We start from the raw sequence: 6,000 nt of genomic DNA, 5'->3' as shown, positions 1-6,000 counted from the left end.
ACGTTTCAGCATGGAAACATTCATTAGCTAACAATGACATTATTGTTCTATTGATATAAAGGGAGGTCAGGTACTCTTTAAAACAGCTGCTAGCTATGGGTACTTTTTACTGAAGTACACTTCAAAGCCTCTTTACTTTGACTTGAGTAAAGAAGTTTAGTCAGTACTTCTACTTTCACCAGAGTATTTTTAAACACGAGTATCTGTACTTCTACTTGAGTAAAGGATGTGTGTACTTTTGCCATCTCTGGCGGTTTGTACCGTGTAAGCCTCCTATCGGACACAAAGCAGATCTGTATCAATAGATATTCTGTACTCTCCGAAACAGCTGCCAGGTGTGCAGGAATAAAATGGGCACAGCTCCAACACTTCTCCTCCTCAACTTCGTTCCTCCACATTCCTCACATTCCTGCTTCAATCCCCTTGTTCACTGCTGAACCGCGTTTAATCTCGCCCGCGTTGACAGCGATGGAGGTGGCGTGCCTTCGGGAAAATGGTGGGGGGAGTGAGACTCTCACAAAGATCAAGTTTTCTCCATAGATTCACCTCCAATCCACACATTTCTCAATGCAGCTCTCACATGTGGTATGAAACACACACCAGGACACACACGCACACGCGCACACACGCACACACACACACACACACACACACACACACACACCACACACACACACACACACACACACACACACACACACACACACACACACACCTGCACCTGTGTTATCTCTGTATGCAGCACATCATCCTCTGCAGGTGCTCTATTGATCGCCTGTACCAAGGTCTACTGCTGCTTCATCCTCCAAACACACTACATTATATACAGCTTGACTTTTACATTGTGGCATCTGCAACATGTGACCTTCTCAGAGACTATTTATAAAGTTACACTATTTAATTTACACGGGCGCCTGTGGGATCGTGAGGTGCAATACGTCAACCTGTTGGTAATTGCAGCATGAACTGGAGGATATAGTACAGCCTTTTACATATTGAACATGTGTGGAGATATGTGGTTCTTCTGTCTGTCTTCTGTCTTAACACTATTTCCCACGGTGGCCAACAGATGCTAACGTGTTATAAAAGGCCCAAAACATGCAAATATATAAACACAAATGTGCCAAAACACATGCCATTGAGGTAACATCCAAACAACTTGACGGAACATGCACAGGCTAACAAAAAACACTGCAAATTAAAAGTCACGCTGCAAGAAGCTCAAAACACAAAAGAAGCGGTTTCCAGGCGACACTCAAAGGTGATACGCAGCTGGGACTTGATTTGATGTTTGGGGATTATAAAGTTGGAAGGATTATAATTGCATCTTCTCTGAAGCTTCAGTGCGTTTCCTTAATGGAAGTGTTTTGGGCCGTGCACTGAAATTAAAAACGATTCATCGGGTTAGTAGATTCCACTTTTAAAAGACAAATTTTTCAACATAGAATATTTTACCTCAACTTATTTTAATAAGTCGCTCAAACTGAAAAAGAACCAAAATGTTTTACTTACTGTGAGGGAAATAATTGTCCTAGACTCCTAGATATGACGTACAGGACCAACCCTGACGCCTTTAAGGACATAGGCTGCTTGAGCCATAATGTTATTGTTCCCATTCTGTGACCGGTCGACACGAGGTCACAGATGGTCTGTTGTTGTGGGTGCACTGGGACACTTCCTTCTTTGTTGTTTGTGGACTCCAAGGTATGACATCTTCGAGGCCATAAGTGACGGACGCAGGTGACTCAGTGTGCCCAACTGGTTAAACTATCTAATCAAGACATGTTGATTACTCTGTGAAACCAGAGTTGACGTGGCAACCACCCGTGCAGGCAGACCGTGACTGTGTGACTTGTGATGTGAATCTCTCCGACCGTAACTCCAAATAAACCTCATCAGTGTTTGACATCGAAGCTCCTGCTCCACCGTGTCCTTCCTGAGTCGGTGACTCCCACTGCATTGCTACACAGAAGTTTCCCTTACACTTACAAATGTAATAATTTTGAAAAAATATGTCTGCGTTCACTCAACTATAGGGATATACTAAATTAGAGTAACTCATATCTTTTGAGTTTCAACGGTATAGTCTCAAAACTGAACGCACGCTTGGACTTGCCCGGACTTTGCTGGACCGCATGTTGAGTTGGAGCAATCTGCGTTCATCCTGGAAGTGGAACTCTCCATAGCAGTGGAACAACAGGATATAATCTACCAAGTTACCTGGTAAGTAGCCATTTTTGTTCAGCTTAATATACAACATGCTTTCTGCTTATACAGTGTAACACAAGCTGTAAGGTAGTCATTAGCTACTTGTTTTAAGCTACCGTAGCATGCATACTGATAGCTAGCTGTTTGTATCCTCCTGTATCCTTTGTTTCATAGTTGCAGTCAAAGTTCATTATTTGTAATACAGCATGTATATACATTTTCTTGTTAGAATTACAATTTAATATTACAACACATCACTTTGTCTTTCCCAGCACAGAATACCTGACTGCGGAGGACTTTGTTGCAGAACATCTTGCAGCAGGTTCAATATGAATAGAGCCAATGTGTGGGATGGAGCAATCCGCGGCTTCAAAGGTGCCTCATTCGACCCCTCTCATGAGACTGAGGATGGAGTGGACACTGGTGGTCCCAAGCGTGAGTTCCTGACCCTCCTTATGGAATGCGAAGAAAACACGTCATAGCAACTGTTTGTGCTCCATGGCGATGTGACTTCCCAGCCGCTCACTGTCTCTAAATGTATAATGTTCTCTATAAAGATAGAACTAATACACAATTATGAATGTATAATATAAGCTGTTTTGTGTATTTAATCATGTCTACAATTGAACGATGGCTTCTACATATTTCACATAAACAGACAATGCTTCATGCTGATAACTAGTGTATGCATCTGCCAATTAGTATTCTAAACAGAGAAGTGTGTTGAATGCTTATTTCTTGCATTTGAAACAGATACAATAGAAAAAGTGAACTTACTGTTGTGTTCAACCTGTACATGTTTGCCACAGCAGGAGCCACAGAGCACTTGAACTGTCCCCAGATGCTGGCCACAGAAAGGACACAACATGGCGGCCTGAAAAGACTTACATTGATGTAGTAAATCCATTTAATCAAGTCAATCAAAAACACATAGTCTAAATAGTGGTGAGCTAAATAAATAGAAAGATACATCATGTTCACCGTTGAATCTGTGTTCTGTCTCTCTCCTTGAATGTCTTCTATATTTGTTCTTGAGCATGTCTAATGCACACTACTCTCCTGTCATTACTTTGTCCCTCTTCACATGTTGTCACTTCTCTCTCTCTCTCAATTTAATAGCTTTATTAGCATGACCATAGTTACAGGCAATTGCTAAAGCTCTCTAGTTGCAACATCTATACATACATACAAGCAAACTGCTAAGAATTCAAATGTCCTTTTTCCGCGGTACTCACTATGGCCCGTGTTATTTTCCTGCAGATGATTTGTCATCTCTTTTAACAATGTTCTTCCCTCACTTTATCTTCTCTTCACGTGAAGCTCTCCTCAGCTGGTGTAGTGGTTAGGCATGCTAACCCTAGCTATAAGGAGGCTTATTTGAGACAAGCAAGACCTGCGCAGTTGCGATCAACGTCTTGCTAGTGCGTTGCATGATGGTTAGTCATTTTGTCCGACTTGCTCTGGAGGCTCGCCCACATGAGACTTTGAAATCTCGCGGGACAAAGACGCCCGCAGCCTTGAGAGCGAGGCGAGGCGAGTTGGCGCAGTTGCTCTCCACGAGCTGCGGAAGCTAAATGCTTGATGGGAAACGGCTCGCTGGTATCTCGAGCTGAGCGCTCATTGGTGGTTTTTACCCCGTGCTGCTGATGAAACTCTCCAATTGGCTGGCAAAAGTGTGTTGTTGTTTTGTGTCAGTTTTACGTCGCCACATCCATTCCCATTTTTCATCATTGTTCCACAATGTTTATCATCATGAAATTAATATCTATATATGTTATACTATACTTATGGAAGCCCATTTCCGCCACTTGAAAAAAATAAAATCCCCATGAAAAGTCATAATTATGAGATAAAAAAGTCATAATAATGAGATAAAAAGTCATAATTATGAGATAAAAAGTCATAATTATGAGATAAGAAGTGCGCATGCGCTGCAGTGGCGCTGTCTTTAAAGGTCCCTTCATCACCCTGCTGCTCTCCACCATGCAAACAGCATCTATCTAGTCCTAAATAAGGTAACTATTACAGGTGACTTTTGTAAATGTTAGATGTTACATATAGCCTATATTGCAGCTAAACTACAACAATGCAGTTCATAGCTTTGACATTACCTGTTATGAACTATAATATATATGCCTATAGTTTTGTGGTAACGTTCACGCCACTAATGACAATAGTGTAGGCATACTGCTGCTGTGAGTTGCTCTAACTCTAACCCGTGAACGTTACCACAAAACTATAGGCATATATATTATATTCATAACAGGTAATGTCAAAGCTATGAACTGCATTGTTGTAGTGTAGCTGCAATATAGGCTATATTTAACATCTAACATTTACAAAAGTCACCTGTAATAGTTACCTTATTTAGGACTAGATGCTAGGGATGTGCATCTCCATCACTGAGGCCGATGCGATGCGCATCTCGATACGTTGCCACGATACGATACATTAACGATACATTTGAAACACCAGGTGATACGATACGATACGATTCACCCCTGTTGCGATACAGTTCGATACGATTTGATTCAATATTATGCGATACGATGCGATTCAACACAATGCAAAAATAATGATACTTCAATTTGGTACGACAGAGGATTTTTGTTTTATTCCTTATATGCAGCAAATCATACATTAACAAAAAAGTGCTTTACATATTTGGTACTGCACATCCCATCATGCCGTTTATTTTTTTCCTTTAAAAGCTCTCCAGAGTAGGCTACAGTACAATTGTATAACACCTCACAGTTAAACAATGTAAGGATGCATTGCTCATGATTAACAATGTGCAAATAACAGCTACCATAGAGCCATGCCCAGCTGCCAGCCTGATGTGCTTAACACTCATAGGCTGACTCACCAGTGAGCAGAAAGCAGTGGGTTCTATAGGAACAATAAAGAATACAAATAACCTTTCACAAACAGCTCTTTCATAACTGCTTACAGTAAGGAAGACATTTAAATTATTATTGGCCGTCACAGGCTGCTGTAAACTAAACACCACTCTCTCTGACCGAACACCTCACTGAGTGATTTAACTCATATGTCTAACTTTAAGGTTTTTCTTTTCAGCCGCAGACCCCATGTCGCCTCTTTATGTGCGTCGCTAAGTTCCTCGTACTACGTGTGTACTTTAAAGCGGCTCGGCATCGTTTACAATTTGCGAGCGATTTTTCAAGTTGACTGTAGTATATAGTGCCGCGCACATATACCATCAGGACGTTACTGATGGGGTGCGGCTGCGGAGTGATACTGTGTGTATGCAAGCCCGCATCTAGGACGGATCTATGTATCATGGCTGTAGACCTGTTGAGTAATAAAGATACCTCATACAAAGGTCTACGGATACCTTATTACTCTCCATGACCTGCGGTCAGCTATATAGCATAAAAGGACTATTACACCGTCTTTCTTGAACAATCCGAAGTGTTGCCAAACGTTTGATTTGTAGGTATTGTTCGGTGCGCTGTGTTTCTCTTTCTCCTCAACTTCCGTGTGTGTTGATAACTGAGACTCTCGGCCTCGGGCGAAGCAAATATCCAAATCAAAGATCGTCTCTACTGAGCGTTGACAGGATGAGGGGATTTTATATGAATGAATCGGTTTTTTACCGATGCAAAGACGCTACGCAATCGATGCATCGCGAGTTCAACCCGGTTCAACCCAAACTGTAGCCGATGTGCACTCTTTCAACCGGTGCACTCGCATCTTGAACGTTTATGCCGATGCGAATCGGTGAATCTTAACATCTCTACTAGATGCCGTTTGCATGGTGGAGAGCAGCAA

The sequence above is a fragment of the Pseudochaenichthys georgianus genome, chromosome 14 (assembly GCF_902827115.2).
Source record: "Pseudochaenichthys georgianus chromosome 14, fPseGeo1.2, whole genome shotgun sequence".
Taxonomy (NCBI): domain Eukaryota; kingdom Metazoa; phylum Chordata; class Actinopteri; order Perciformes; family Channichthyidae; genus Pseudochaenichthys; species Pseudochaenichthys georgianus.
This window is presented reverse-complemented; position numbering follows the sequence as displayed.